An 8195-nucleotide genomic window follows, 5' to 3' on the forward strand; every position below is an offset into this window, starting at 1 on the left:
GACTGCAGGTCCACTGAGGCCTGTGAGGTTCCCAAGGCAGTGGAAGCTCTGCCTCCCTCCGCACACAGAACCTCCTGCTCCATTCCCAGCGCTGAGCTCACCCTGCCCTGCCCATTGCTCCCCCAAAAACAGACCCCAGCCAGCTTCCCCACCCAGGCTGGTTTATTAAAAAATATGGATATTGATCTAGTACCGATATCCAACTGTGATGGACAAAAACTCTCTAACAGTTTAAAGTTAGAAAGTGAATGTTTATTGTGTGTGGGATCGCTCCCAAATCCACACCACAGCTTCCAGGTGATTACAGAGCCCTTTTATCCATACAAGTATTGAATACCCAAAATACAAATACATATTCACCATTTTGGTACATCCCATTCCCCACTTCCTCTGCTGATCACTCCAAAAGCCATTCAGCATGCGTGGTTTGTTCCTTGAAATGGGTCGGTGTCCCTTTCATGGGATGGGGTCCCAAAATGAGGAAGTCAATGAAGTCTTCCTCCTTCTGACCTTTCTACCTTTTCAATGCCAATATGACAAATAAACTCTTGGTAGAACTCCCATTCCTTGTCTTCAGTTGGTTTCAGAACAGAGGAGGCCACAATTGTCTTATGTTCCTAAAAGAAATTTGTCAGTTTGTATTTATAAACCCAGCTAACTCAAGATGGTGCTGACGAGCAATCAATTATTAGTTAACTACTAATTCCTAACTTCATTGAGGCCTACTAATTTATTTTAATTAACTCTAGTGAGGCTTATCTCTAACTAAAATCTTAGCTCCTCTAAAATCTCTAAATCCCTTAAAATTTACGTTTCAGGTGACCTTCCCCAGGGCCACCTCCCTGTGGCCAGGGCGCTGCACAACGTGATGCTGACCTGAGCTCACCTCGTTCTGCTGAGCTGAGCTGAGCCAGCAGCGCCTTCCGACAGCCCCGTGGGCATCAGGGACAGCCTGCCCTGCCCTCTGTGCCCACAGCACCCCTCTCTGGGTGCCCACTTTGGGCTGAGCGTGGCCGTGCTGCTCCCCTGTCCCCTCCCAGGGTGGCTTTGTGGCGCCCTGCGCTGTCACCGCGCCTCGGCCCCGCTGGGAGTGAAGCTAACGCTGTGTGACACGGCGCTGCCAGCACGTCACACACCCCAGACAGCACCAGCTGAGGCTGCTCCCCGCTTCCCAGCCTGGAAACTTCCAGCACCAGACACCTTTGTCTCCCTGCAAAGCGCTTTTCCAGCGGTGGAGGGGTTTTGTGAGGCAGCTGGAATCGGCCTGTCACAGCCATCGCTGCTCTTTCCCTGTCCTCCCTCTTTCTCCTTCCTTCCCTCCATGTTCTTGGTGATGTTGGCACTCACAGATTGGTTTAGAGTAGAAAGGCACCATTTAATATAGGTAATAGGGAAGAATTTTTGAGTCCTGTACAGGGGGGTTTTGGTTTTGTACATGGGGGTCAGAGGTTTAAGATGGAGGGATTTGGGCCTGCCCTGTCCTCCCTCTTTCTTCTTCCTTCCCTCCATGTTCTGGGTGATGTTGGCACTCACAGATTGGTTTAGAGTAGAAAATCACCATTTAATATAGGTAATGGGCATTGGGGAAAAACTGTACCCATGTAACACGTAATGTACCATATAAAAGATAGAAAAGCACCATTTAATATAGGTAACAGGCACTGGGGAAAACTGTACCCATGTAACACGTAATGTACCATATCAAAGACAGCACAGCCCTGGGCAGGGAGAGAAGAAGCAGTCACAGGCTGATCCCTGCTCTGATCCAGCCAAACCTGGAGTGGCAATGTTAGAGCAGATTCAGGACTGCCAGCAGCACACAGTCTCCACTGCTTCCCCTTTGGCTGTGCGTGGCAAAAGCCATCAATAAGGTCTGGCTAAAAGATTCTGCCCTCCCCTCCTGCTTGTGTACTAAAACTCATCTCAGCCCTGCAGGCTTCCTCCAGCTGTCTCCATCCCTCCTGTGTGCTCAGAAACACGGGGGCACAGCCAGCCAGGGCCCGTTTCTATTTGCAGCCGCTCGCTGACAAAATGCTCCTCACCCAGAAACGAGGAGCAGCTCCTAAAACAACCCCCAGCCTCCAAAGCGGGCTCCCTGTCTGACTGACAGCTCGGGAACGTTCCTAATTATGTCCCCTGGACACTTTGGAGGCCACCCAGCCCAGAGCGTGATTTGATGGCTCAGCGGCTGGATGGCCTCGTTTATCCTGATTTATATTGCAGAGCCAGCTCCAGCCTCATCAGCCCGGCCTGACCTAGATTTCCCTCTTGCATAGGTCAATAAAAACACAGCAAATAGAGCTAATCAGACGCTGAGATTGCACAGTTAATCCAGGCTGGCCCCAACTTAACAGCAACACTGCAAACTCTGCTGTCAGAGAAAGGAGAGGATAAATCTTTCCCTAAAATTGTAAAAAGAACACGCTGTTTCCAGGAGAGATAATTCATTAGGGTTTTTTTTCTTCTCTCTCCGCTTGTCTCCCTCTTGGTCTGTCTGCCTCTGGTGGATGCAGCACGAGTCTCCTTCCCCTGCAATCAGCGAGCCTCGGTCCCTTCTCCACGCCGAGTTTATAAGCAATCACCAAAAGGGCATGAAGTCAGACAAAAAGCAAATGAAAAAAATGTCTGCAGCTGGCTCTGGAGTGTCCAAATAAACCCTGGGTAAATGCCAGGCTGCCTTAGTCACTGCAGGGAGCGGGGTGAGGACGAGCTCCGCTGCAGGGAGCAGGGCTCTGGCCACATCTGCAGGATGGAGGTGCCACAGCCTCATGCCACGGGCATGGGCAGTGCCCAGGGACACGCAGGACCCACAGGTGTCCCCCATTGTCACCCCCATTGGGACCCAATGCTGAGTTTTGGCACAGGCAGTGACTCAGCCGTGGTGTGCCCGGGCTGTGAGGGTGACACGGAGCTGGCAGTGTCACCCACTGACAGCCACCCCTCCTCAGAGGTGACATCTGTGCTGACAGCCCCGTCACCACGGTGCCACCCACGCTGTGGGGCGTGCAGGGAGCCAGCAGGGACCCCTGGCTGGGCTTGATCCCGTTGGGAAATGTTCTGGGATTTCCCTGGGCTGTCACACTCCGGCATCGTCACAGCTGGCCTGTGCACTCCTCTTCCAGAAACAACAGGGGGGTCCTAACCAGGGATAGAAATCATGGGAATAACAGGGATGTGCTAACCAGGCCATAGAAATCATGGGAATAACAGGGATGTGCTAACCAGGCCATAGAAATCATGGGAATAACAGGGATGTGCTAACCAGGCCATAGAAATCATGAGAATAACAGGGATGTGCTGTCCAGGCCATAAAATGCAAATAAAATGCACCCAGCACACCCCTGCCCAATAACACACAGCCTACAACCTCCTGAAAGGCTCTCCCTGAACATTTCCAGCACCTTTCCCTCCCCAGAGCAGCCAAAAATCACCACTAACCACAAGCCACACCTATCAAGGTGCTCCAGCCTTTTCCCTCTGGGGTTTAAATGCCAGCATTGCTTTTATCCCTGTTTTCTCCTGTCTCTTTTTCATGCCTGGAGTGAAGGAGCCCAGCCTTGGGTGATAACTTAACAAGGGCATCTCTCCTCAATGTGCTGGTGCCACCTCTGCCTGCTGGTGCCACCTCCACCTGCTGGTGCCACCTCTGCCTGCTGATGATCCCCACTGACAGTGCAACCTGACAGTTCAGGGCTGGCTCAGCCTCGGGCTGAGTCGAGTGCGCATTTTCCTGGGAAAATTAATATTTGTTTTCTCCTTGCAGAGCGGGCAGGAGCTGGTGCCTCTGCCAGGGAGAGCCCAGCCTCCCTCCTGCAGCCATCCCCAGCCAGGCACTGCAGCTGCAGCGCTGCAGGCACTGCGATGCAGCCTCAGAAGGGCAGACAACAAAACCAAGGTCACCCCGACCACGCTGGCACTCCAGTGGCAGCAGTCAGTGGCACTGCCAGGAGGATCAGAGCTGGCACTGCCACACCAGCAGTGATGAGGTCTGCGCTGCTGGACAGAGCTGTGATGCTCAGAGTTGTTCCATTGTGCTCGGGCTGTGCTTTTCCCCATTCCCCAGACCCCTGAGACTCTGATCAGATAAACCTGGACCCCTCCTTCCTGCCCTGATGGGGTGGCAGAGGGCCGAGAAGCCCTCCCTGCCCAGAGCAGAGATAAACCCCTGAGATTTTGTGTTCACCCTTTTCCCCCTCTCTTCCCCCTGGATCTCATGGAATAAAGATCTGGACAACCACATCAGGGTTAGAGCCTCTTTTGAATCTTTGCCCATCTCCTGATGTTCCTCCCCTCAAAGCCTCGTATCTCTGGGCTAGCCTGATAATTTAGGGGCTGAGAGAGAGAGAAGCATCACAAAGTGACCTCAAAGCACCTCTAGAGAGAGCGCTGATCCCTGCAGCACTGAGCAGCTGAGTGCCCGAAAAGGAAACTCCTGGGGGGAGACTGGGCTGGGCTGGGCTGGGCTGGCCCACGAGGGACTGTGGGGCAGCGTGGCTGGATTTGAGTCACTCACAGGGGACCACAGAGCAGAGCAGGGAGGGCTCAGCTGAGCCACTCCCCGTGGGGACAGCCCGGAGCTGTCACCAGCAGCGCTGCCTGCCCTCAGGAGATGCTCCAGAGCTTGAGCAGGGGGAAAAGGCACATCCAAAAGCTCTTCACGAGGAATCAGCCCCCAGAGAAGGCTGGGGTGGCTGTGCTGCACTGCACCCATGTCCTGCTGTGCACTGCAGGGCAGGGGATGAACGCACAGAAATATGCTCCTGTGTGCCTAGGAGCTCTCAGCACCCTCCGTGCAGCATGTGAGGGAATTTCCATGCAGGATCCAGGGAAACTGCAGCTCTGAGACATGGCCCTTGGCTTCTTTGGGAGGAGCTGTGCACACAGAGTCCGGGGAGGGAGCGGTGCAATCCCAGCTGAGTGCAGGGACACAGCCTTCTCCAAAGAACTGTTGATTCAAAAGATTACAGCGCTGAATCTCAGCTTGGTGAGGGAGGTTTATCAGCAAGGCTGTGCTCCTAAGCCAGCTGACACACAGGCCAGTGGGATGTGCCCATGCAGAAAAGCTACAACAGAGCAGTGCTTAAGTGTGGCAAGCACAATTCTCTCCCTCTCAGGATTTTTCATAGAGGTGCACAGAGAGAAATGAAAGATAAAACAATTTCTATTTCTGCTCCTTGTTTTTCCCATGTGGAATGTGTGTGGAGAATTGTTTCGCTGGGGTGATGCTTGGTTGGATTCTGGTGAGGATTGTTTGAGCCTGGTGGCCAACCCAACCCACCTGGGGCTGGGCTCAGAGAGGGTCATGAGTTGTGTTAGAGTCAGAGAAAGTAGTATGTAGTTTTAGTATCCTCCTTTTATATAGTATATTAATGTATTTTAGCATAGTTATAATAAAGAAATAATTCAGCCCTCTGAATTGAGTCAGACATCCTCATCTCTTCCCATGGGGTTCGCCTGCATTTACAATACTTAAGGTGATGGAGATACCTGGAGTTTATTTTTCCCCATGGGAAAGAAGAGCAGGGCCAGGCACGGTGGCTGCCGGAGCCGAGTGACCCCGCCAGGCGATTCCAGCACCCAGCAGAGACCTGCCCTGCCCTGCCCTGCCCTGCCCTGCCCTGCCCTGCCCTGTCCTGCTGCCCCAGGAAAGCCCTGCCCGGGCTGGGCTCCAGCGAGGGACCCGCGTTCCCAGAGCGGCTCCTCCCGCTGCCTCCGGCCCTCCCCATGCCCGCGTCTCGGGCGCCGCAGCATGAGCGTGATGTGATGTGACACCTTCCCCCACACTCGGGTATAAATATCGCCTTTCACTCTAACTGTGTCTGACACCCCCTTGGAGGCATTTGCTCATGCTCGCAGCCGGGGTGCGGGCACGTGCGGCCCCGGGAGTGGCAGGGATGTGCTGCCCACCATCCATCCCTGCCTGTGCCCACCATCCATCCATCCATCCATCCATCCATCCATCCATCCATCCATCCATCCCTGTGCCCACCATCCATCCATCCATCCATCCATCCCTGTGCCCACCATCCATCCATCCATCCATCCATCCATCCATCCATCCATCCATCCATCCATCCCTGCCTGTGCCCACCATCCATCCCTGCCTGTGCCCACCATCCATCCATCCCTGCCTGTGCCCACCATCCATCCCTCCCTGTGCCCACCATCCATCCATCCCTGTGCACACCATCCATCCATCCATCCATCCATCCATCCATCCATCCATCCATCCCTGCCTGTGCCCACCATCCATCCATCCATCCATCCCTGTGCCCACCATCCATCACTGCCTGTGCCCACCATCCATCCATCCATCCCCTCCCTGTGCCCACCATCCATCCATCCCTCCCTGTGCCCACCATCCATCCCTGCCTGTGCCCACCATCCATCCATCCATCCATCCATCCATCCATCCATCCATCCCTGCCTGTGCCCACCATCCATCCATCCATCCCTGCCTGTGCCCACCATCCATCCATCCATCCCTCCCTGTGCCCACCATCCATCCCTGCCTGTGCCCACCATCCATCCATCCATCCATCCCTGCCTCTGCCCACCATCCATCCCTGCCTGTGCCCACCATCCATCCCTGCCTGTGCCCACCATCCATCCATCCATCCCTGCCTGTGCCTACCATCCATCCATCCCTGTACCCACCATCCATCCATCCCTGTACCCACCATCCATCCATCCATCCATCCCTGCCTGTGCCCACCATCCATCCATCCATCCATCCCTCCCTGTGCCCACCATCCATCCATCCATCCATCCATCCATCCATCCATCCATCCATCCATCCCTGCGTGTGCCCACCATCCATCCCCTCCCTGTGCCCACCATCCATCCATCCATCCATCGCTGCCTGTGCCCACCATCCATCCATCCCTCCCTGCGCCCACCATCCATCCATCCCTGTGCCCACCATGGCCTGCCTGTGCACCCCGGGCACCCCGGGCACCCCCGGGCACCCCGGGCAGCCCCACGAGCCTGTAGTTATCAGAAATGCCACTAGATGTCTGTCAGGGTCCTGCGCATCGCCTGCTGGGGACAGCCTGGCAAAGGGGGCACAGGGACGGGGTCCGAGCTGTGCCCGTGTCGGTACCAGCGTCCCACACGGGATTCTTGAGATGTTTTGGTGGGAAAAACCTCGGTTTGCCGTTTCACAGACTCTGGGAATGGCTTGGGTTGGAAGGGAGCTTAAAGATCATTTTGTTCCACCCGCTTCTGTCAGAACTCAAAATGTCCCTCAGACATTTTTGGAGGTTCCAGGCCCAGGTCAGAAGCATTTGAGACCCTGGCAGGCAGCTGGAAACAGCTGTGATTTTGGGTTTGAGCCATGGAATGATTTACCAACCTTGCAGGAGGAACAAGAAGTCACAAAAGTTTAGATATTATAGTAGAAGTAGTCACAAAATAGAGGGAAGAATTTTTGAGTGCTGTCCAGGGGGGTTTTGGTTTTGTACATGGGGGTCAGAGGTTTAAGATGGAGGGATTTGGGCCTGCCCTGTCCTCCCTCTTTCTCCTTCCTTACCTCCATGTTCTTGGTGATGTTGGCACTCACAGATTGGTTTAGAGCAGAAAAGCACCATTTAATATAGGTAATGGGCATTGGGGAAAAACTGTACCCATGTAACACGTAATGTACCATATAAAAGACAGCAGCAGCCCTGGGCAGAGGGGGAGAGAAGAAGCAGTCGGGAGTCAGAGAGGATGTCAGGGTGTGTGTGTGCCTCTGCCTGAGCTGTGAGCAAACCACAGCAGCCCCAGAAGAAAATCTTTTAGATAACTTGCAATAAACTGCCTTGAGACCGAACAACAGAGACTGCTGAGCCTTTCTTTGGAAGCTCGGCTTGGAGGAGAGACTTTTCCACCACACGGAGCCACCCCTGACCTAGAGGTGAGCTCCAGCACCCTTCCTTTTGTTCCACACCTTCTGCTGGCCCAGGTTGCTCCAAGCTCTGTCCAGCCCGGATTTGATCACCTCCAGAGCATCCAGAACTTTTTTGGGTGCTCATTTCCTTCTAAGAGGACATGCAAACATGAACTATCCATTCCCTGTGCAGGTTCCCCTCCCTGCGAGGCACAGCCATCCCACTGGCATCCCACAGCTCTGCTCCTGGAATTGCCCACGGCTCTGGGAGCAGAGGCCAAGCCTTGGGTGCGCTGCCCAAAATCCATCCCCAGGCTCCTGCCAG

The sequence above is a fragment of the Taeniopygia guttata genome, chromosome 24 (genome assembly GCF_048771995.1).
Source record: "Taeniopygia guttata chromosome 24, bTaeGut7.mat, whole genome shotgun sequence".
NCBI lineage: Eukaryota > Metazoa > Chordata > Aves > Passeriformes > Estrildidae > Taeniopygia > Taeniopygia guttata.